Source organism: Puma concolor, chromosome C1 (assembly GCF_028749965.1).
Source record: "Puma concolor isolate L17-30 chromosome C1, mPumCon1.1.hap2, whole genome shotgun sequence".
In the NCBI taxonomy this organism is placed as follows: domain Eukaryota; kingdom Metazoa; phylum Chordata; class Mammalia; order Carnivora; family Felidae; genus Puma; species Puma concolor.
Window position 1 is genome coordinate 92,597,753 of NC_141674.1, and position 25,659 is coordinate 92,623,411.

General features: G+C 39.9%; 1 long non-coding RNA gene across 1 annotated transcript; it reads right to left on the bottom strand.

The window, feature by feature from the left end:
* LOC147578220 (uncharacterized) lies at nt 1-25,659 on the bottom strand. The gene is made up of 5 exons (XR_015254229.1): nt 25,556-25,659; nt 24,435-24,527; nt 23,036-23,329; nt 22,284-22,353; nt 1-692 (listed from the first exon to the last, which is right to left on the bottom strand). It is a non-coding gene; the product is annotated as an uncharacterized LOC147578220 (long non-coding RNA).

Below are 25,659 nucleotides of genomic sequence, written 5' to 3' on the forward strand. Positions count from 1 at the left end.
TGGTGTGATCCATTTGATTTTAAAACAAATTCATTCCAAAAGTGCTGAAGAAGATAAAGTATCTAGCACAACCATCGTGTTAAATGCTATCTATTTAGTTATCAATAAGCGATTACTATGAGCAAATAAAAATGTGACCTAAAACAAAAATATGTTCAATTAAAGTCTCAGAATTCTTCCTCAATAATCCTAAATCACACTTCACTTACAGAAGGTGTATAGTCTGTTTGTTTTTCAGAATGATTTTCTCCATAATGTCTGAACTATACATGATTTATGTGTGAGAGGTAAGTCCTTCCAGCTGTTGAAAATTAGCTTAGTCACCAGTCTAGTGAGACCAGCCATGAAATGCCCTGGTTATTGGCAATTTGTTATCTCTGAGCTCTTCAAATTAAGTCTGGTTGCGGGTCATTCCGAGAAGGGGTCAAATCACTTAGCAGAGCATGAGAAAGAGAGGACGTGTCAGACTACTCTTAATCAAATTCTTTCACTTCTTTCATTCTTTTTCATTCTTGGCCTTGGTTGTCTAAATTAATCTTCTGGGTTATAAATGGCCATTGGCCATTTATGAGAGCAGAAGTCCTTCCTAACGGGTCCAGGATAATGTTATTTTAAACATATACTGGGCTTCAGATTGTGAGCCAGGAACTGAACTTCATGTTCTTACACAGCTTATTTTACTCACAGTAGACCTGTGGAGTAGATATATTACAGGTTAGAAAAAAAAAGGTTCAGAGAGCTAGAGCAATGTTTATAACAGCATGACTTCAATCCACAAAATCAGAATTTATGAGGGATATCTAGGAATCTGTTAAATCAGAATTTCTGCATTTTTCACTGCTGCTCCAGGATGATGATGATTGCCTTTTATTATGAAAAATTTTGAACATATACCAAAGTGGAAGGGATAGTCACTACACATCCTGTACCCATCACCAAGTTTCAACAGTTATCACCCAAAGGGGTGAGTATCTCTTCAATTTTTTAGACTCTGCCCTGTGATACTGTAATTTCTAGGTCCCTTGGATGAAACATCCAGATGCTTCTCTGAAAATAATAAAATTTGAGAATCAGTGGAGTTGTGTGACTCTCCCGTATTACATGGCTATGGAGCAGCAGAGATCAGAAGCAAATCTGAAATCAGAAGTTTCTTTCCATTCCATTCCATTCCATTCTGAAAACAGAAGTTTCTTTCCATTAAACCACAGCGGTATTCATCAAGTACATAAGTGTTTATTGAGTTTCTTTACGTTTATATAGCACCAGACTGAGGACTAGAACATGTATAAAGAAGTGAATAGGGGCGCCTGGGTGGCGCAGTCGGTTAAGCGTCCGACTTCAGCCAGGTCACGATCTCGCAGTCCGTGAGTTCGAGCCCCGCGTCGGGCTCTGGGCTGATGGCTCAGAGCCTGGAGCCTGTTTCTGATTCTGTGTCTCCCTCTCTCTCTGCCCCGCCCCCGTTCATGCTCTGTCTCTCTCTGTCCCAAAAAAATAAATAAACGTTAAAAAAAAAAAAATTAAAAAAAAAAAAAAGAAGTGAATAATGTATAATGGAAATGATGAAATAGGAACATGTAGTAATTAAATCATATTGCAAAATGACCTGTGAGCAATGACCAAAATGAATTATACAGATAATAAACACATTATTGGAAATGGGAGAACAAAGAAACATGAAACCATTTAAAGAGTCTTTACACAAGAGATAAGATTTGACCTGGGCCTGTAGCAAGGAAGGGCTCTGCAAGTGAAGAATCACATGAGCAAAAAAGAAATTCAGAACAAACAAAGCTTTTGGGGGGAACAGGGAATGAGAAGCAGGCTGGCTGGTCCAGAGGGATGGTATCAGGAAGCCACATTGGATTGTTAGCAGAGTCAGATCATGGAGGTTCTCAAAGGCAAGATAGAATAGGGACACCAGGAAGCCACCAGGAATTTTTGAAGAGGAGAGAAATGTGATTCAAAGCAGGAACTTGGGATGGAAACTCTGACCTCGGTATGCCTGAAAATGATAGTTTTAGGAGGCCGGGTGTCCAGATAAGAAGTTACTGCACTGAACAAGCAGAAGACAAAAAGACCCAGACTGAGAAACAACTATGGAGCATTTTATAGAATCAACTGGACTTGGTGGAGACAACAGGCAGGAATAAGTTAAAAATGCTCTGAGGCTTTGTAACTGGGGAGTTAGAAGAACTGAGGAATACCAAAATGAGTTTTACTGGAGACAGTGGAAGATTTTAAATTTGCGTTGGAGGAGAATTAGGGTAGGAAGTAGGGGCCGAGAGCATAGGGAACAGTTGAGAAAGCAGTAGATACAGGATCAAGGGAAAGACTCTTTGGAAACTAATAACAGAAATTATGAGGTTGGACAGCCCAGTGGAGCTGCCATTCTGTATTACCTGAATCCAGGGCGGTGCCCACCAGAAGACCGGTTGGACATTAGTCCCTGTGAAGATGCCCTTTATAACACTGCCCCCAAGTGAGGGGTAGAACCCCTGCTACAGCATTTCGAAGTGCCTTCCAGTTAGTTAGGGCCAATCCTGATTCAATATCTGATTTACAGAGCATAAAAATGTCTTATTAAATTTGGATGGTAGGGGTGCCTGTGTGGCTCAGTGGGTTTAGCATCCCACTTCAGCTCAGGTCATGATCTCGCGTTTGTGGGTTCGAGCCCCACGTGGGGCTCTGTGCTGACAACTCAGAGCCTGGAGCCTACTTTGGGTTCTGTGTCTGCCGCTCTCTCTGCCCCTCCCCTGCTTGCACTCAGTCTCTCTCTCTCTCTCAAAAATAAAATAAAACGTAAAAGTTTTTTTTTTTTTCAATTTGGACTGTAGAGGGAAAAAACACTAGTGAAAAATTATTGAAGCAACTTAACAGCAGACTATACATGCTTCATAAAATATTCATTGAAGCCCATTCCATATGTCTTCTACAGGTGTGGTTTTATGGAACTGTAATCCCTCCTTCCCCAGGGATTATGAAATCTACAATGGGAGTATCTAGAGGCTGGTCTCAATTCCACTTTAGGGATTTACTTTCCTTATCTGAGTCCGTTTGTTCCCCTTCTAAGGTTCCAAATTGGTCTTTGATAATTAACTTATTAAACAAATATTTATTGATCATCCATTATTTTCTAATGCTAGAGATTCAGCGACAAATAAGACAAAAATCTTTACCTTGATGGACTTTGCTCAATGACTAATGATTTATAAAAGTGTGCATCCAAAATCAAGTATGCTATTCTTAACTGTACAAATTGTATTTGCTATTCTCACTATTGCCTTTTTGGCCATGTGCACATTTAAACTCTGTGTCCCCTCTCAAAGCCCTACTTCCCCTCTACCTGCTAGAAATAACATTAGATCTAATGATTTCTAAAGCATCTACATGTAGTTACACTGCTACAGGGTCAGTAGCATCGCATCCCCAGTCCCCTAAGCATCCTCTCTTCTGTTAATACCAATGATACCAACTACCCCCTGACCCCTCATTGTTACACCTTGGTGCTTCTCTCCCTCCTCCTTCCCCCGATTAACCCCCTACCCTTCACCCTCCCACCCCTATGGTCCCATGACGCCTATGGTTGTTTCATGCTGTCACCTACTAGAACAAATAGTCTCTGAGACCTCAGTGGAGCACTACTAGGGAGAGTAACACCCACCAGCAAACCCTTGTCGTATTCTGAGCCCATAGGAGAGAATTTAAAATCAAAGTTGCTGGCTACAAACAACACAGAGTTTATTTGTTTATTTCTTCTAATATATAGGTTGCAGGGACTCAGAGAACTCGTCTCTACTTTAGCAGGGCTCTCTGGCATCATCCCCACTTTCCCACCCATGTATTAAAATCTACAGCAAACCATTCCATAGGCTTTTTTTTTAAGGTTTATTTATTTTGGGGAGACAGAGAGAGTGAGAGAGAGAGAGAGAGAGCAAGAGGGGGAGGGGCAGAGAGTGAGGGGGACAGAGAATCCAAAGTGGGCTCTTTACTGACAGCACAGAGCCCCATATGGGGCTCAAACTCACGAACCCGGAGATCATGACCTGGGCCAAAGTTGGATGCTCAACCAACTGAGCCACCCAGGTCCCCATAGGCTCTTTAAAAAAAAAAAAAAAAAAAAAAGAAGAAGTATTGTCACTTTTAATCAATTGGATTCTGTTTAGCCAGGAAAATAACTATTGCCAAAAAAAAAGCACAGTACTTAGGATGTCTACCCACCCTGCTAATCCTTTAAAAAAAGAATGTTTCATTTTAGTAAGGATGCATTTTTGAATCTTATAATTTTAGGAACAAGCATTTATATTTTTTCCTATTTTTCCTAATCATGAATGAGCTAATATTTTTGCCACTCGCTTAGGGAAGATTCCCTGCTTAAGCTATCTAGATATATTTTCCTTTCTTCTGACCAACACTGATTAAAAAATCATAGAGTGTTTCTAATTAATAAATGATGAATAAAAATCCTAAAAAATATTACTGAAAAAAAAACACATTATTTTATGCTGAAAAAATAGGGCTAAAATCCAAGTCCAATCATTCTCAAATGAATGGTTTCAAAAGGAACAATATTTCCTTTCAAGAAGCACCCATGAGAAGTAAGTGGTTTGCTTCAAAGGCTCCCAAGGGAAAAGGATTGCCCACAGATCTTAGGTTTAATATGGGAAATAAATGTTGTTTTAGACTTCAAGTTTTGTTCTTTTTTTAATTTTTGAGGAAGTTCAGAAGCTTAAATTTTTTATTAAAAATGTACATGGCAATTGTTACTATCTTATCTCATCTGTTGTTTTCTTTTTCTCTTATCTTTCATAAATTTTGTATGATGAGGAAGCAAATTCTCTGCTATTAACAATTCCTTTTAACAAGAAAGGGATATTATCAAATATAAGAGGAGGAAAGCAAATGATAGATTTAATTCTAGTATGGACAGGAGAGATCTTGTGGTCAAGAAAAGTAACAGTTTAAAACGTAAAATCAGTTTTGCTGTTCTTGTGGCTTTACACCAGTTAGGCTCCCATCAATAACATGTTTTACATTAGAACTTATAAAGTTCACAGCCCAAGATAAAAAGGTTTTTTTCCCATAAAGAAAAACCAGTGCCCAATTTCCCACCAACACATGCCAAAAGGATACTTTCATGTCAACATGGAATACTTTATCTTGATTTATTTCAGACAAAGAACTTGTAACTTCAATTAAATAAGGAATAAATATTCAATTATGAAGTGTTTTAAACCCTGAGGCTTCCATGAAGAAGAAAAGTAATAAATTAATCTTGTAGAACCAAGATTACACATTACTGTCCTCTGACTCTACCTAATTATCTCAGAAGATAAAATGTATTTGAAATTCAACAGAGGATTATACAGAATTATCAGGAAATATAGAAAATCATTCATTAACATCCTCTTCAAGTAAAAGTGAATTTTGTAGAATCTCTAAGTGAATAATTGTCTCATTAATGCTTAGTAAAATTTCATGCAAAACATCTAAAGTTCCTAGTCTCCAAAATGAAAAGAAAAACATTCTCCCTTCAAAATAAACTAGTTTCAATCAATACTCATCCAAATCTGCTTACTTTTGAGAACAAACTATAACACAGTTGACATTTCTTTTCTACATTCAAAGAAACTATGAAGTGCAAAGTCATTATCGACAATCTATTCCTTCCTCTCCCATCAAAAAATGACCTGGTTAAAAAAAATATACACACACACACACACACGTGCACACACATACATACATATATGGTAAGTTTTGCCTAAAATGGCTCCTCTTATCAATTTCCCACTTCAGTCAAACTGCTGGTCATGACTGTAGCAAGTACGGTCCTAAATGCCTCATGGGCTTCACACACAGCCCATCCACACGCATCCACTTGCAGCCATGTTGTAAGTTCTAGAGAGCACTGCTAAGCTATAGAAGCTCAGTGTCTGGGTAACACACTGACCCACTGGCAGAAAACCAGGGTTCTACCCCTAATTCCCCACATCTGCCCTTGTGCCCTAGGGCAATCTCTTGGGCTTTGGTTTTTCTTGACTAACTGGTTAAGTGAGTTGGACTAGATTTTTTTCGAAAGTCTCTTCCAATTCAAAATTCTGATTCTAAAGGCACCCATGCTCTCTCCCAGTCCATCAGATTCAAAACCATGAAAGATTTGACTGCATTGTGTTCATCTTAATTATCATCAAGCATTTTTGGATTGTTGGTTTTGTTTTTTCGTCTTACCTGGACCTTATCCTTTCAGGTGTGATCTGTAACCTTATTAATTCATTCTCCCACGGGATCAACTTCTCATCATGTTTCCTAGCCCTGAATCTCCAGGAGTTCCTTATAACCTATCCTATTTGAGACTCTTCATAAAAGACTACAATGTCACACATTTTGAGAAATAATTTGTCTCCAAATTGTCAATCCAATCTTATTTTTCACTTCTCCAATGCAATAGAGATCATCAGCTCACGTCACCCCCATGAAACTACTCCATTCCCACTTCCACCCCCTGCTTGTCAAATAAATCTCTACACATTTGCCAAATTATTTATTCAAGTACTCAAGACCTAGTGTCTTTAGTGTGAGGTCAAATAACCCAGTGGTTACAAGTGCCTTTGCTGAAGTCAGATTGTGAAGGTTCAACTCCCATGTCTGTCACTTGCTAGTTCTGTATCTTTGGATACATTATATAACCTCTCTGTACTTCGGTCTGTGGAGTGGGGATAAACTAGTATATACTGGATTGAGTTGCTGTGAGGTTACTAAGTTAGTATGTATAAAATACCTAGACCAGTGCCTGGCACACGGGAGGTACTCTAAAAGTGTCAGCAATCACTACTACACCGGCTCTTTGCAACGTACTTGGTCAGTAACATATACTTAGGCACATATATTTAAAGTTCATTTATTTTGAGAGAGGGCAGGTGCAGAGAGAGAGAGAGAGAGAATCCCAAGCAGCTCCTCACTGCAGCACAGAGTCTGACACAGGGCTCAAATTCCCGAACCATGAGATCATGACCTGAGCTGTAACCAACAGTCAGACACTTAGCCTTTGACTGAGCCCACCCAGGCACCCCTAGGAACATATATTTAAACTGTCCTCTGCTGCTCACTTCTCTTTCTCTTGACTAATTACAGAGAAGGGGAGAGCAAGAGTGATGTCATTCTTATTTCCACTCTCTTCATGGGCATTGAGGAATGTTCAAACTCCCAGTATCCACACCCAGAGAGAGACGTATGAAACTACGGGAGGAAAGCCATGACGATTAAGGGGTTGAAAATGGAGGTTGTGAGGAAACACTAGTTAGGAAAAACTAGTTAAAAGAACAAGGACTAGTCATCCCCCCAAAAGGAAAGTTAAAAGTTATTTAAATAAAGATCTTTAGAATACAAAGAGCCTTTGAAACCCCACTGGGAATAGTTTGCTGTTTCAACTACCGAATCTTTCCTCCTTGGTTTCCCTTCCCATGACTGCTTTTGTGCTGTTTCTCATTCTGTACCTCTCCCCTGGCTTTACCTCCACCAAGTGTCAGATACTCACATGCACTATGTTCACTCCTAGTCTGAAAGGTGGATTTTATTAAGCTTTTCAGTAGAGCTTTTGACAACTAAATAAACTGCCCATAGTCACACAATCGAGCCAATAAGTAGCAGAACCAGAATTCAAACCGATGTCTGTCTGATGCCAAAACCCAAGAGCAGCCCATGACACATGCCATCACCCCAATTTGTTCTGCTGCCTTTTGTTTCCAGTTTTCCTAACTCCTCCAGCCTTGCATAGTAATAGGAACATAAAATATATTCACTAAGAGCTTGTTACCTCAAAAGAAAATAATGAGAGTTTGAAATACTGCAGTATTCAAGAAGGTGAAGTTGAGAAATCTTTTTTTGAATCGTCAACATTAATAAATCAACTAATTAACTAGTTAATTGGCTCTCCCATGTGTCAGGCAGATTAAGGAAGGGTCTCTTTAATAGGGGAGCATCTGGCTTGACAATTTTTTAAGTATTGTTTGGAACCAAAGCTTTTATGTTCATAAAAAAATCCAAGTTGTACAACATTCTTTAGCCAATAAAATGCAATGGCTGAAGAGGTCACCAATTTATAAAATCACGTGAGCTCTATTAGGAGTTGATAGAGATAATTAGTAAAAAAATGTCTTTTAATCTAAGTATTTTAATTGTCTTAACAAGAACAACAGAAAGCTGATGAATAATCTGTTTATGATAACCACTCATGCAAAGGCTAGTAGGTCTGTGAACTATAGTGCTGTCTCAGTAAATCAAATATTTATAACCTTTGTTCAAGTTTCAGGAAAATCTGTGTAACAGTTACAAAAACACATGCCAATCTGAGTAGGTCCCACCATTTTGTTTAATGACCACAAAATAAATAAAATGCAATGGAAACCTTGATGCTCTTTTATCATATGTGAAATTCTGAGTCCACTAACTTCTTTATATTTAAAAGAAGCCAGAAAACATCTCAACACAGGAGGTCCAGATAAAGTGAAAAGCTTCCTTTATTGCATCAATGTGTGTTGACTTGATCCTTTGACCCTCTGTAAAATTGAAATTAAATTAAACATACACTGTATAAACTCAGCAGGAACCTCCCAGGCCCTACAGATCTGACCCTGTAAAAAAGAAAAAATTTCCTTAAGTGGAACATAGAACAAAATATAACCATTTTATTGTTATATAATCAACAGGGGAAAGAAATCCAACAATGTCTTTTACTACCTTGGCTTTCAAGCATTTTCTTCCTGTACTGTTATTTTAATTTTATTTTACAAAAGTAATACATGATCAGTGCAGTAGAGTTCAAAAGATACAAAATATAAAATAACCAAGAATTCCATCCAAAGACCTTCTATTCCACTTAGGTATGTACTCTTTATTTTTTGTGTAAAAAAAAAATATTTTTTTAATGCTTATTTATTTTTGAGAGAGAGAGAAAGACAGCAGGGGAGGCGCATAAAAAGAAGGGGAAACACAGAATCCGAAGCAGGCCCCAGGCTCCAAGCTGTCAGCACAGAGCCTGATGCAGGGCTCGAACTCATGAGCTGCGAAATCATGACCTGATCCAAAGTTGGACATTGAACCGACTGAACCACCCAGGAGCCACATTTTTTTAAAATAAAAGTGCCACTTTGTTCTATACCCTATTGTATAACTTATTTTTTTCATTTAGCACTCTATTAAAGTTTTCTCAGATTTATATAACCTATAAATAATTTATATAATTATTCATTTCATAAACTCTCTTGATTCATTTAATAGGATATATACCAGTAGTTGCATTTTGTATTTTTAATGTATCTTATATGTGAAGGTCTCAATAAGTTGTTTAGAAACACAATTAGTTTAGCAGCATCAAGATTCTCTGGTTATTTATAAATACTCCATCTGGCTTTTAAATCTGGGGGTATCCTTCTTTAAGCAAACCCACATATCATGAGATGGGAAAAAACTGTTATAGTCTGAACATCTAGAAGGAAAATATATTTTAAGTACAGCAGGCCAGCCTGGGGCAAAAGTACAAATAGAAGCCACACATCATATATCTAAATATTTAAAAGTTATAAATCAGGGGCGCCTGGGTGGCGCAGTCGGTTAAGCGTCCGACTTCAGCCAGGTCACGATCTCGCGGTCCGTGAGTTCGAGCCCCGCGTCGGGCTCTGGGCTGATGGCTCAGAGCCTGGAGCCTGTTTCCGATTCTGTGTCTCCCTCTCTCTCTGCCCCTCCCCCGTTCATGCTCTGTCTCTCTCTGTCCCAAAAATAAATAAAACGTTGAAAAAAAAAATTTAAAAAAAAAATAAATAAATAAAAGTTATAAATCAGACTAACAAGCAGTTGAATAAAATATACTCTACACGTCTACCTTGATAAATGCACTTTGTTGATGATCTGGGAGTCCAGGTTAGAATTAAGAACTCTCAGACAATTTGGAGTTTCTCAACAAAATGTGAAGGCCCAGGAGATCTGGCCTGGCCCCTGTTCATGACCCATAGCCTATGGCCCACTTCTTCTCACACCCCTGGCTCTGTGCCATTCCACAGAGGCCTTACTCACATAGATATCTCAGTTCTGTCCACAAGTCTGCCCACACAGCTGACCCCTGACCATCCACCAGTCCTGGGAATGAACATATCAGCAGCACATCAGCCCTCGAGAAGACAAAAGACGTGAGCCAAAGAGCCCGTGCAGGCCTTTGGAAGCAAGCCAGAGGGAGTTCTGGCAGGGTAGTTGGGGATCCTAGGTACCTGAAGCACAGTGTAAAAGAAGGGGATGCAGATTCCCCAGTGACACATCCCCCCGCTCTATGACTTCCTGCCCTTCATGTGGAATGCAGCCACAGAAGGGCCAGGATGGGCCTGTTAAGCACAGGGCCTAAGGCAAATGCCTCTTCTGGGCAGTACTGAGGCAAGCCCCACTTTTTTTTGAGAAGATTTCTTGATAAGTCCATTTGAAGTAGAAGCCAACACCCTAAAGGACAAAGTTTGGAGAGAAAAGAACTAACAGAGGGAGAATGATTAAAAGTCTTAGGGCAGAGCCAATGGGATTAGGTCATATATCACAAAACCTTCTGTTACTCACAAAATACTTGCTGGAAATGGGAATTTTTTGCACCCAAATGGAAACCCATGGAAGAGTTTGACCCTAGTTGACTTAGGGATATATTAGATTGATTTAGAATAGGTCAAGAGGAAATAAGCTCTCTGGAACTTTCAAGCATCCTAAGGAAATCTCGGACTTCAAAGACCATGAAACAGTGGGCTGCAGGAGGGAGAATGTTGAACTGGTATTATCTGACTTAATGAGGGACATAGACATGCCACCTATACAAAAATCTGCCTTTGAATAAAGAAAGTATGAATGCTTTTTTACTTTGTGACTATTGTGTGATTATTTTCAAATGGGATGGTTTAGTGCTTTTAAAGTGATTACATTTTAAAGTGAGGATGCCATGTAAGTTACACGCAGAAATGTCAGAATCAGAGATAAAGAGGACTCTGAATTCCTTTGTGCTACATTAAATCCAAACCTTGCTCTTCCTCTTCTCCCTTTAGGGTACTAAAACTTTTGCCAGCTGAAGCTAAGGTTTTCCAAAAAACTTCAAGAAGCAGTTTCCAAGATTTAAATCGAAGATAAAAAACCATCTGCATTCTCACGAAACCGGCTATCTCTAACAAGTTTTTAGGGATGCTCTTTCCTTTCCTAGAGCAGAGTCGTAAACCACAGAGTGAAGTGGTTAGCTCCAGCAGCGAAGTGGGAAGCACAATATGTTGTTCACTTTCTTTAATAGTACATTTTGATTGTGGCCATCACGGACATGAGTTTTATAGCACCAACGGCTGGGGCTTGTTTCCATTCGTTTCTCAGCCTCCAAACACAGCTCCTGCAAAGGAGCTCTTAATAAATACTACTTTTTACCAAAGGGGAAAAAAAATACAGGACACATCAAGCTCCTGAGTCAAGACATCTCATTTCAAATACTGTTGTCACTAGCTTTGGGTTCTGACAATCACTTTGGACCATTCATGACTTCTACTAATTTATGTTGACTGTATTTTGCCTAAATGCTTTCCCACTGTGAGCATTCGGAGTTACTGAACATGTGCCATGTGCCCAGGCTCATTGTCTAGTGGAGGAGACAACCCAAAAGCATGATTATGAACAAAGGAGTGTCAGGGTAGAGGTAGATTCAGATTGGTACAGAGGCACAGAAGAAGGGAGCAAGCAGCTGCTGGGGCAGAGGTGGGTGATGCGGTTGGGGGTGGAGTGATGGGTGAAGAGGTGGGAAGAGAAGAAGGTGTGCACTTAGTGGGAAAGCAGATGGATGGGCATTAAAGGAATAAAACAGTGGGGTGCCTGGGTGGCTCAGTTGGTTGAGTGTCCAACTCTTGATTTTAGTTCGGGTCATGATCCCAGAGTCCTGGGATTGAGTTCTTAAGATTCTCTCTCTCTCTCAAATAAAAATAAAAATAAAAAAGAATAAAATAACATATACAAAAACTCAGAGGCCTAAGGATGTACAAGAAGGTCAGAGACCAGTAAGTTTTGTGGAGGGACAGAAATACTGTGTGTATGAAGTGAGCAGAAAGGATTGTGTGAAGCTAGTGGTTAGAAATGAGGGCAGAAGACAGGGCCAGACTGTAAAAAGGTCTGCAGAGGAATCTGAAGACTCACAAGAAGGTTGTCCTCAAAGCCCAGGCCTGAGAGGTAAAACCACCTTAGAATGAGATTCTTTTGACATCTTGCTAATGAGACTTCTTAATAGAATTCAAGATTTATGCTTAATTTCATTTTCTAATGAATTGTGTTAGAATGAGTTTCCACAGCCCTTTCAGAGGAGCCAGCAAACTGCAGACTGTAAGACCTCACTACGCCTGGCTTCTTAGAGGAAGAAAGCTGAACAAACCAACTGTTAAAAAGACCTTTGTTAACTAACTTGGGAACATAGGGGAATTGATAACAGAGCTGGAGAGGCCCACAGCCAAGATCCTGGGAGAGACTCCAGGAAGGGCAGTCCTCTAATAGGTTGGGTTTTTTTTTTGTTTGTTTTTTTTTTTTTGTTTGGGGTTTTTTTTTGGTTTTTTTTTTTTTTTTTTTTTTAGCATAATGCCATACTTGCCCAAGGCAAAATTACTAATGCAAACAGTGAGCATGTGCGTGGGCACTCATGATAGATGGAGAAATTCAACATCAAGCATGTCTGTCTAAGCATCTTCAAGCTGTCTAAACTAACAGGATACAAAAAACTAATGCAGGCAGCTCTGGAGCACACAGGTTCTGACATGTCCCTATTCAGTTATGCTCATAAATGCCACCAGCAATCTTGAAATGGTCAAATATTAAATTTTGAGTTAAAGCCATAATTCACTAGCAAGTTTTATTCTTAGAGCAACTTGTTTATTTTTACTACCAAAAAGTTGAACCCTGGGTTACGAAGAAACTAAAGCTAGGGAAAGTTTTCACAGTAACGTTTAGAAATGCTTTGGAAAGAGATCAAGGTATCTCCACTTGCCTTTGGTGGACATTTGTGCCTGGGCGGCATTCACCTCCCTTTCATCTAAAGACTCCTTTAGTGCATGTCCTATATCCCATAGCACATGGTCTTGGTGGATGATCAACAAAGGTGTCCTACCAAGGGTATGTGACAGACCAGTCTCCTTTCTGAAAACTAAGTATCTAGTAGAATAATAGAAAATAGCACTGGTTAGAGTTTTCTCCTTCCCTCTCCCTTCCTACTCCCTCTCCCTTTCTCTCCAGACAGTCCCTCTCTAGAGTATTCATGGTGTTACATTAGCCAGGTTTAGGTTCTTTGCTTGCAGCCAAACAATCCTAAATCATACATTGTAGCCCATGCATCTCTGTAATCTTGTGATTCTAGTTTAATGGTCAGAAAGGCAACCGCAAGGGAAAGACTGTCAAGTCTTTGGGACAAAGACACCAAGTTTATAGCTTTTTGCAAAGTCCATTAGAATTTCCGAGTTGCTTCAAAATGGTTTGAGAGGAGAAGGAGGCAGATGGTAAGGACTGGGTGTGGAATGGAAAGTTCTGCAAACATGTGCTAACAGAGGTTCTCTCGGGTGCTAATCCAGGCTTTGAGAAGCATTATGGGCAAACCACAGCAGGCATGTGGGGAGGGCAATACCATGGACCAGCTGAGTCACCACTGAGACCAAGGTAAGGGCAGCAGCAGTAAGGTGGAGTCCATTCACCGAAGTGGCATTCTGGAATTATTCAGGACAATATCAGATGGATGAGGCAGAGTACCCTGGAGCAGCCACCCACAGCAACCAGAGGACGCATGGCAGTATTTGCTGCAGCAAGAAGCAGCCGCTGAGGGCTACTGGAACCTTTCTGTCATTTCTGACATGGTATCCCCGCTGGCAATTTTCCCAGAGAATGGCAGAGTTCTAAGGCAAATGCAGGCGCCTTGGGTGGGTCAGGGGGGCTCTTCTGCATCACTGCTGTTGCCCTCCAGTGGCTAGGAGAGATTCCAACCTCAGGACTTTTCTGGTTCCTCCACAACCCACATGTTCAGGCTTACAAACAGCAAGATTTCCTCGCACCTCACATTCTAGATTTTTTCTCTATAAAGGGAAGTAATACAGCACAGTGGACCTGGAGTTACCCTGCCTTTCCTAGCAGTGTGGAGGTTCCTCAGAAAATTAAAAATAGACCTACCCTATGACCCAGCAATAGCACTGCTAGGAATTTACCCAAGGGATACAGGAGTACTGATGCATAGGGGCACTTGTACCCCAATGTTCATAGCAGCACTCTCAACAATAGCCAAATTATGGAAAGAGCCTAAATGTCCATCAACTGATGAATGGATAAAGAAATTGTGGTTTATATACACAATGGAGTACTACGTGGCAATGAGAAAGAATGAAATATAGCCTTTTGTAGCAACGTGGATGGAACTGGAGAGTGTGATGCTAAGTGAAATAAGCCATACAGAGAAAGACAGATACCATATGTTTTCACTCTTATGTGGATCCTGAGAAACTTAACGGAGACCCATGGGGGAGGGGAAGGAAAAAAAAAAAGAGGTTAGAGTGGGAGACAGCCAAAGCATAAGAGACTCTTAAAAATTGAGAACAGGAGTCAGTGCAGGAAGATGGCGGCGTAGGAGGACGCTGGGCTCACCGCGCGTCCTGCTGATCACTTAGATTCCACCTACACCTGCCTAAATAACCCAGAAAACCGCCAGAGGATTAGCAGAACGGAGTTGCCGGAGCCAAGCGCAGACGAGAGGCCCAGGGAAGAGGGTAGGAAGGGCGGCGAGGCGGTGCGCGCTCCACGGACTGGCGGGAGGGAGCCGGGGCGGAGGGGCAGCTCGCCGGCCAAGCAGAGCCCCCGAGTCTGGCTTGCAAAAAGCGGAGGGGCCTGACGGACTGTGTTCCGACAGCAAGCGCGACTTAGCGTCTGGGAGGTCATAAGTTAACAGCTCTGCTCAGAAAGCGGGAAGGCTGGAGGACAAAGGGAGGGAGAGCTGCTGAGCCCCCTGACGACAGAGCTCAGTTTGGTGGGGAACAAAGGCGCTCGCCAGCGCCAACTCCCCCGCCCATCCCCAAGCCAAAATCCCAAAGAGAACCAGTTCCTGCCAGGGAACTTGCTCGCTCCGAGCAAACACCCAACTCTGCGCTTCTGCGGAGCCAAACATCCGGCAGCGGATCTGACTCCCTCCTGCTGCCACAGGGCCCCTCCTGAAGTGGATCACCTAAGGAGAAGCAAGCTAAGCCTGCCCCTCCTGCCCCTGTGCACCTTGCCTACCCACCCCAGCTAAGATGCCAGATCCCCAGCATCACAAGCCTGGCAGTGTCCAAGTAGCCCAGACAGGCCACCCCACCCCACAGTGAATCCCGCCCCTAGGAGAGGGGAAGAGAAGGCACACACCAGTCTGACTGTGGACACAGCGGTGGGCTGGGGGCAGACATCAGGTCTGACTGCGGCTCCGCCCACCAACTCCAGTTATACACCACAGCATAGGGGAAGTGCCCTGCAGGTCCTCACCACGCCAGGGACTATCCAAAATGACCAAGCGGAAGAATTCCCCTCAGAAGAATCTCCAGGAAATAACAACAGCTAATGAGCTGATCAAAAAGGATTTAAATAATATAACAGAAAGTGAATTTAGAATAATAGTCATAAAACTAATCGCTGGGCTTGAAAACAGTATAGCTGACAGCAGAGAATCTCTTGCTACAGAGATCAAGGGACTAAGGAACAGTCACGAGGAGCTGAAAAACGCTTTAAACGAAATGCATAACAAAATGGAAACCACCACGGCTCGGATTGAAGAGGCAGAGGAGAGAATAGGTGAACTAGAAGATAAAGTTATGGAAAAAGAGGAAGCTGAGAAAAAGAGAGATAAAAAAATCCAGGAGTATGAGGGGAAAATTAGAGAACTAAGTGATACACTAAAAAGAAATAATATACGCATAATTGGTATCCCACAGGAGGAAGAGAGAGAGGGAAAGGTGCTGAAGGGGTACTTGAAGAAATAATAGCTAAGAACTTCCCTGAAGTGGGGAAGGAAAAAGGCATTGAAATCCAAGAGGCACAGAGAACTCCCTTCAGACGTAACTTGAATCGATCTTCTGCACGACATATCATAGTGAAACTGGCAAAATACAAGGATAAAGAGAAAATTCTGAAAGCAGCAAGGGGTAAACGTGCCCTCACATATAAAGGGAGACCTATAAGACTCGTGACTGATCTCTCTTTTGAAACTTGGCAGGCCAGAAAGAATTGGCACGAGATTTTCAGTGTGCTAGACAGAAAAAATATGCAGCCGAGAACCCTTTATCCAGCAAGTCTGTCATTTAGAATAGAAGGAGAGATAAAGGTCTTCCCAAACAAACAAAAACTGAAGGAATTTGTCACCACTAAACCAGCCCTACAAGAGATCCTAAGGGGGACCCTGTGAGACAAAGTACCAGAGACATCACTACAAGCATAAAACATACAGACATCACAATGACTCTAAACCCATATCTTTCTATAATAACACTGAATGTAAATGGATTAAATGCACCAACCAAAAGACATAGGGTATCAGAATGGATAAAAAAACAAGACCCATCTATTTGCTGTCTACAAGAGACTCATTTTAGACCTGAGGACACCTTTAGATTGAGAGTGAGGGGATGGAGAACTATTTATCATGCTACTGGAAGCCAAAAGAAAGCTGGAGTAGCCATACTTATATCAGACAAACTAGACTTTAAATTAAAGGCTGTAACAAGAGATGAAGAAGGACATTATATAATAGTGACAGGGTCTATCCATCAGGAAGAGCTAACAATTATAAATGTCTATGCGCCGAATACTGGAGCACCCAAATATATAAAACAATTACTCATAAACATAAGCAACCTTATTGAGAAGAATGTGGTAATTGCAGGGGACTTTAACACCCCACTTACAGAAATGGATAGATCATCTAGACACACGGTCAATAAAGAAACAAGGGCCCTGAATGAGACATTGGATCAGATGGACTTGACAGATATATTTAGAACTCTGCATCCCAAAGCAACAGAATATACTTTCTTCTCAAGTGCACATGGAACATTCTCCAAGATAGATCATATACTGGGTCACAAAACAGCCCTTCATAAGTTTACAAGAATTGAAATCATACCATGCATACTTTCAGACCACAATGCTATGAAGCTTGAAATCAACCACAGAAAAACGTCTGGAAAACCTCCAAAAGCATGGAGGTTAAAGAACACCCTACTAACGAATGAGTGGGTCAACCAGGCAATTCGAGAAGAAATTAAAAAATATATGGAAACAAACGAAAATGAAAATACAACAATCCAAATGCTTTGGGACGCAGCGAAGGCAGTCCTGAGAGGAAAATACATTGCAATCCAGGCCTATCTCAAGAAACAAGAAAAATCCCAAATACAAAATCTAACAGCACACCTAAAGGAAATAGAAGCAGAACAGCAAAGGCAGCCTAAACCCAGCAGAAGAAGAGAAATAATAAAGATCAGAGCAGAAATAAACAATATAGAATCTAAAAAAACTGTAGAGCAGATCAACGAAACCAAGAGTTGGTTTTTTGAAAAAATAAACAAAATTGACAAACCTCTAGCCAGGCTTCTCAAAAAGAAAAGGGAGATGACCCAAATAGATAAAATCATGAAGGAAAATGGAATTATGACAACCAATCCCTCAGAGATACAAACAATTATCAGGGAATACTATGAAAAATTATATGCCAACAAATTGGACAACCTGGAAGAAATGGACAAATTCCTGAACACCCACACTCTTCCAAAACTCAATCAGGAGGAAATAGAAAGCTTGAACAGACCCATAACCAGCGAAGAAATTGAATCGGTTATCAAAAATCTCCCAACAAATAAGAGTCCAGGACCAGACGGCTTCCCAGGGGAGTTCTACCAGACGTTTAAAGCAGAGATAATACCTATCCTTCTCAAGCTATTCCAAGAAATAGAAAGGGAAGGAAAACTTCCAGACTCATTCTATGAAGCCAGTATTACTTTGATTCCTAAACCAGACAGAGACCCAGTAAAAAAAGAGAACTACAGGCCAATATCCCTGATGAATATGGATGCAAAAATTCTCAATAAGATACTAGCAAATCGAATTCAACGGCATATAAAAAGAATTATTCACCATGATCCAGTGGGATTCATTCCTGGGATGCAGGGCTGGTTCAACATTCGCAAATCAATCAACGTGATACATCACATTAACAAAAAAAAAGAGAAAAACCATATGATCCTGTCAATCGATGCAGAAAAAGCCTTTGACAAAATCCAGCACCCTTTCTTAATAAAAACCCTTAAGAAAGTCGGGATAGAAGGAACATACTTAAAGATCATAAAAGCCATTTATGAAAAGCCCACAGCTAACATCATCCTCAACGGGGAAAAACTGAGAGCTTTTTCCCTGAGATCAGGAACACGACAGGGATGCCCACTCTCACCGCTGTTGTTTAACATAGTGCTGGAAGTGCTAGCATCAGCAATCAGACAACAAAAGGAAATCAAAGGCATCCAAATTGGCAAAGATGAAGTCAAGCTTTCGCTTTTTGCAGATGACATGATATTATACATGGAAAATCCGATAGACTCCACCAAAAGTCTGCTAGAACTGATACATGAATTCAGCAAAGTTGCAGGATACAAAATCAATGTACAGAAATCAGTTGGATTCTTATACACTAACAATGAAGCAACAGAAAGACAAATAAAGAAACTGATCCCATTCACAATTGCACCAAGAAGCATAAAATACCTAGGAATAAATCTAACCAAAGATGTAAAGGATCTGTATGCTGAAAACTATAGAAAGCTTATGAAGGTAATTGAAGAAGATTTAAAGAAATGGAAAGACATTCCCTGCTCATGGATTGGAAGAATAAATATTGTCAAAATGTCAATACTACCCAAAGCTATCTACACATTCAATGCAATCCCAATCAAAATTGCACCAGCATTCTTCTCGAAACTAGAACAAGCAATCCTAAAATTCATATGGAACCACAAAAGGCCCCGAATAGCCAAAGTAATTTTGAAGAAGAAGACCAAAGCAGGAGGCATCACAATCCCAGACTTTAGCCTCTACTACAAAGCTGTCATCATCGAGACAGCATGGTATTGGCACAAAAATAGACACATACACCAATGGAATAGAATAGAAACCCCAGAACTAGACCCACAAACGTATGGCCAACTAATCTTTGACAAAGCAGGAAAGAACATCCAATGGAAAAAAGACAGTCTCTTTAACAAATGGTGCTGGGAGAACTGGACAGCAACATGCAGAAGGTTGAAACTAGACCACTTTCTCACACCATTCACAAAAATAAACTCAAAATGGATAAAGGACCTGAATGTGAGACAGGAAACCATCAAAACCTTAGAGGAGAAAGCAGGAAAAGACCTCTCTGACCTCAGCCGTAGCAATCTCTTACTCGACACATCCCCAAAGGCAAAGGAATTAAAAGCAAAAGTGAATTACTGGGACCTTATGAAGATAAAAAGCTTCTGCACAGCAAAGGAAACAACCAACAAAACTAAAAGGCAACCAACGGAATGGGAAAAGATATTTGCAAATGACATATCGGACAAAGAGCTAGTATCCAAAATCTATAAAGAGCTCACCAAACTCCACACCTGAAAAGCAAATAACCCAGTGAAGAAATGGGCAGAAAACATGAATAGACACTTCTCTAAAGAAGACATCCGGATGGCCAACAGGCACATGAAAAGATGTTCAGCGTCGCTCCTTATCAGGGAAATACAAATCAAAACCACACTCAGGTATCACCTCACGCCAGTCAGAGTGGCCAAAATGAACAAATCAGGAGACTATAGATGCTGGAGAGGATGTGGAGAAACGGGAACCCTCTTGCACTGTTGGTGGGAATGCAAATTGGTGCAGCCGCTCTGGAAAGCAGTGTGGAGGTTCCTCAGAAAATTAAAAATAGACCTACCCTATGACCCAGCAATAGCACTGCTAGGAATTTATCCAAGGGACACAGGAGTACTGATGCATGGGGCACTTGTACCCCAATGTTCATAGCAGCACTCTCAACAATAGCCAAATTATGGAAAGAGCCTAAATGTCCATCAACTGATGAATGGATAAAGAAATTGTGGTTTATATACACAATGGAATACTACGTGGCAATGAGAAAAAATGAAATATGGCCTTTTGTAGCAACGTGGATGGAACTGGAGAGTGTGATGCTAAGTGAAATAAGCCATACAGAGAAAGACAGATACCATATGGTTTCACTCTTATGTGGATCCTGAGAAACTTAACAGGAACCCATGGGGGAGGGGAAGGAAAAAAAAAAAAAAAGAGGTTAGAGTGGGAGAGAGCCAAAGCATAAGAGACTGTTGAGAACTGAGAACAAACTAAGGGTTGATGGGGGGTGGGAGGGAGGAGAGGGTGGGTGATGGGTATTGAGGAGGGCACCTTTTGGGATGAGCACTGGGTGTTGTATGTAAACCAATTTGACAATAAATTTCATATATAAAAAAAAAAACTGAGAACAAGCTGAGGGTTGATGGGGGGTGGGAGGGAGGGGAGGGTGGGTGACAGGGTATTGAGGAGGGCATCTTTTGGGATGAGCACTGGGTGTTGTATGGAAACCAACTTGACAATAAATTTCATATATTGAAAAAAAAATAAAATAAAATAAACCCTGCCTTTCCTGCCACCACTATAAAGTCCAAAGGACTTTATAGTAGGTATATTAGTAGGTATCTCCTAGGGTTGTTGTGAAGGTAAATGAGATGATGCATATCCAGGAGTTAGCACAGAGTCCCACACAGAGTAAATGCTCAGCGACGTTAGAGAACGTGCCCACAAAGATGCTCACTGATGTGACTCAGAGCAACTCCAGCCCCTTCCTTGTTACTTTCAAAGCCCTATAACATTCTGCACGAGAGAAAAGCCTGCTGCTGTACCCTGAACGTCCTGCGACAGTCAAGTGGCCCTAGAAGATATCTACTGCAGGTGGAGAGGTCAGGAGGGGATTTGGCTCTCGCTTCAAGAAGGGGGAAGGGGAGTGAGCATCTGGCAGCAAAGTCCCTTGAGGCCAAGTGGCAGCTGATTCACACAAATGGTATTTGGATCTAGGCGAGCGGAATAAGAGAGGAGCCTTCCCCTGCCTCCCGGAAACTGACTCCTCTCCCATCATCTCAGCTGCCATCTTTCATCACTTGGGCCTCCCCCAGATGTGGCAGCCAGCTTGCTCACACAGAATCCCCTCCCACACCAGCAGCATGTTGAGACTTTGCTGCCTGCCCAGCACTCGTACGGGCTGGGCTCTGGTCCCTTGTATGAGAGGCGGAGAGCTACAGCAGAAAAAAGTGGGGATGAGGGAAAGGACTAAAAATCGTGGGTTTTTTTTTTAATGCATCTGGAGAAAAAAATATACCTCACATGTAGGTAGTTTGGGTATTGTGGCAAGAAAAAATGCCCATGTTTAGCAGAGACTAGGACCCATGTTCACAGAGAAAAATCAAAGGTTGGGACAGCTAACAATGCAGAAAGGCAAAATTCTTCCACTTAAACAAGTGCTCCCAGTGAGTCATGGTTGGGGCAGCGTTGGCTCCAGCATCAGTGAGACAATGATGTTTAGCTGCACACAGTGGGAATTAATTGGTTTCATTCAAAGTCACAGTGTAGCCATACGGAAAAAAAATTAATCTTCATTTAAGTATTACCACTACATTTTTCAAAATACAGACACTTTTTTTTTCCTCTGTTCACATGCAGTTGTTTTCACATGAGCGAAATCCCACTTGGAAATTGTTCTGCCATCACACAACCCTTCTGAAAGTGGTCCATGGTAAATTAGTGTTGCTGAATTCCCACCTCATTCTAAAATGTTTTCTGGAAGAACTTCAGCACTCATTTCCAGTGGCTTCATACATGGACTCCAATACCAATGTTCACTTTTGGTGCATGGATGGGAAAATAAATGCAATTATTTACTAGGAGTCCCAGACCCCGTGCCTAGCATTAGAGGCTTTGCCTAATTTTGCAGATTACAAACATTAATCTCAGAGAGGTGACATCACAGATCTGGGATTCAAACCCACCCTAGTTCTCTGCAACTGTTATGTGACCTTGATAGAAGGTCATGTTCCACAGCTCCAGTCTTTATATTACAGTCTCGATGGCCAGAGTATCCAGCACATATTAGATTCTCAATAAATATTTATTCTTGGTCATCGGTTTTACTTCTTTAGGTAGGATGCACCTGAACTTACCTCCTCCTGGGTATTTTATCTTAGGCTAACCGAAGTAAAGCACTCAGCATCTGTAGTTCTCTCCAGAATTCTAAGAGTAAGATTAGAGTATAAAATGAGAATTATATAAAAAACACCAAATGAATCCTGTTTATTGGTTACTGAGAGAAGTAACAAAACTTGTGAATTCACATTGCTACATGGTTGTCCTAGGTTTCTTCATTGCTTTTCAGTAGTCTCAAACGTGGGAAGGGAAATAGGTGAAGGGAAATACACTGAATTACTAAGGATGAGGAGAACCCAATGGAGAACTATTGGGTCTAGATGGTGGCTGGCTGCAAGCATTGGGATGCAGGTGCCAGCCATCCAGGTATCCGGTCATTTAGTTGCATGTTCTCCTTCCAGATGCCAGCACAGGCATTAGAGTCTCTTCCCGCCTCATCCCTGCCCATATCTCATGGCAATCCTAATCCTGTGAGGATGAAAATATTGTTACCCCTTTTTACAGATGAAATAACTGGCTTAAAGGACTCAAATAGTTTGTCCAAGATCTCAGAGCCACTGAGTGGCAGAGCTGGGTTACAACCAATTCCCTCTGAGCTCTTAGACTATTAGCTAATACCCTGTTCCAAAAAAAACCTTATCAAAATTACACCTCAGGAACCTTCCTGGCTGAGATGGGTAATGACCTATAGAGACTGCATTTCTGATCCAAATCAAACTTAGGCTGAAGGAGACAAAGCAAGGGCCAAAAACAATGATTCAATGCCTACCTTGTGAAAGATGATAGTAATTCTAGGTCAAAGTCTAATGAACGGATGTCTGCATAGCAATTAGCACTGCCAGGCACCCTGGCTGGCAGTCTTGGCAGAACGGCCATGGATTGTCATAGAAACCGGACTTCTCTCTGTCCCAAAGAGGAATCCACTTAGCTGGTCCAGGACAGAGCAGGCTGCTGCTGAGGGCTACACTTCTCTCCCAAGCTGGAATTCTGCTCCTTTTAATATCTCCCCAGAGAGAAGCAACTCAAGAAGTTGGGGGAGGGGGATCACAGCAAGACAGGATAGCTGTATATGAGTATATTAGTAAAAATATACTAGTAAAATGTATAAAAAATATATATTTATATAAATATTTAAATATTTGTAATATATATTTTATGTATTATGTTACAATATATATAAATATTACTTTATAATATATAAATTATTATATATTTATTAGTATATAAACTAATATAATATATATTAAATTATATTAGTATATAAATATTAGCATATAAACTATATTAGTATATAAATATTAGTATATAAAATAATAGATCATCTATAATATATATTTATTTAAAATATAAATTATATGATTATATAAATATATACATAAAAAGTAAAAAATATATTATGTATAAAACAGTATATATTATATATCAAGTATAATAAAATATATTACATATAAAACATTGGGGCGCCTGGGTGGCGCAGTCGGTTAAGCGTCCGACTTCAGCCAGGTCACGATCTCGCGGTCCGTGAGTTCTAGCCCCGCATCAGGCTCTGGGCTGATGGCTCGGAGCCTGGAGCCTGTTTCCGATTCTGTGTCTCCCTCTCTCTCTGCCCCTCCCCCGTTCATGCTCTGTCTCTCTCTGTCCCAAAAATAAATAAAAAACGGAGAAAAAAAAATTTTTAAAAAAATAAATAAATTATACATATTATTATATTACATATTATTACATATTATTATATTACATATGTTTATTATTATAAAACATATAAATTATATATATTATATAAAATATATAAATTATATATAATATAAAATATCTATAAAATATATTTTATATATAAACATACATATAAATTATATATAAAAGACATATTATATATAAAATATATAATATAAATATGTATTGTAAAATAAAATTATATATTATATATAAAATATATTATATATATAAAATACATTATATATTATATATAAAACATATTATATATAATATATAATTATACATAGTTATTTTTATTTCTTTATTTTATTATTAATTTATTTATATATTTATAATAAAATATATAATACATTATATGTAATATATAAAATTATTATATATAAACTAATATATTAGTTTATATATGAATATATAAAATATAACCAATTGCTTTGAAACTTCAGACAACTCACACATGTCTTCAAGGGCAGCTTCTCAAAAACTACCAACTTTGTTCATGATCTCCCCTTCTGCAAGATTCCTCATTTGTAGTCAAGATGACAACACTAATGGAACCAAAGAAGATATCCCATTAACATTTGTCTTATCTATAAAATGTCTGAGTCTTCCTAATCCCTTAAAAAATTTTCAAGCAATTTAATCTAGCATTCTAGTTGAGCCATCAGTTATATACAAAATCAACATTATATCTTTTACCATTATTTACAGTATGTGACATTACATTATAAATCTACCTTCTATTTTACGGGGAAGACAGGGAGTGAAGGATTTAGGGAAGGAAACTACAATTTATAGAATGCCTAGCATGAATTGAGCATTTTATTTAATCTGCATGACACCTCTATGAGATACTTACTATCTCCATTTTACAGGAAAGAAAATGAGATTCAAAAAAGTTAAATAACTAGTCCTACATCTCACACACAGTGTAGAGCTGAGATGCAAAGTCAGGGCTGTGGGACTCCAAAACCTCTGCTCTTTCTACCAAATTTCACATATATTTATTCTACTTTGCATGCATCTGTATCTGGGATTACTCTTCAATAAACAAATTATAGAAAAATTCCAATATTTAAGCTAGTCAGAATTCAATTAATTAGAATTTTGAATTAAATGATTCTTCCTATCCCATCCCCCCAATTCTCTGCTACCAATGTGTGGGAACAATAATTAAATAGTGACCAAACAACCATGATTGTTTTTAATCCTTAAGGTGTTCCATAGAGTAAGATAAAATTTAGCTCATCATCCTAAACCAATTCCATTACACCGCTGGGCAGAAATTGTTGATATGAGCCCAAGGCATTAAGAGATTCTAAATTATTGAAGTAAGATTCAGTAAAGTTCAGAATATACAACTTAGGCAGGGAATGGACTGATGAATTTACCAAAGATTTTTGGTAGCAAGCTGAATGAAAGGTAATTCAGGGGCGGCAGTGGGGGCTATCAAAAAACCTTTATTTCATAGTTCCTTGAATGTGTCAGTTAGTCTATGTAATTAAATGCATTTTAAAAAGAACCCTTTATTTCCTTCCAAAGGCCCAGATTTTATCATGTGGATCAGCACAAGTACCGTGAGCAATGAAGCAAAATGCCTGGGTTTGAATCTCAGCTCTATCACAACTCAGCCTCCAGACCACTGGCAATGCCTTAACTCTTCACATATCAGATTCCCTG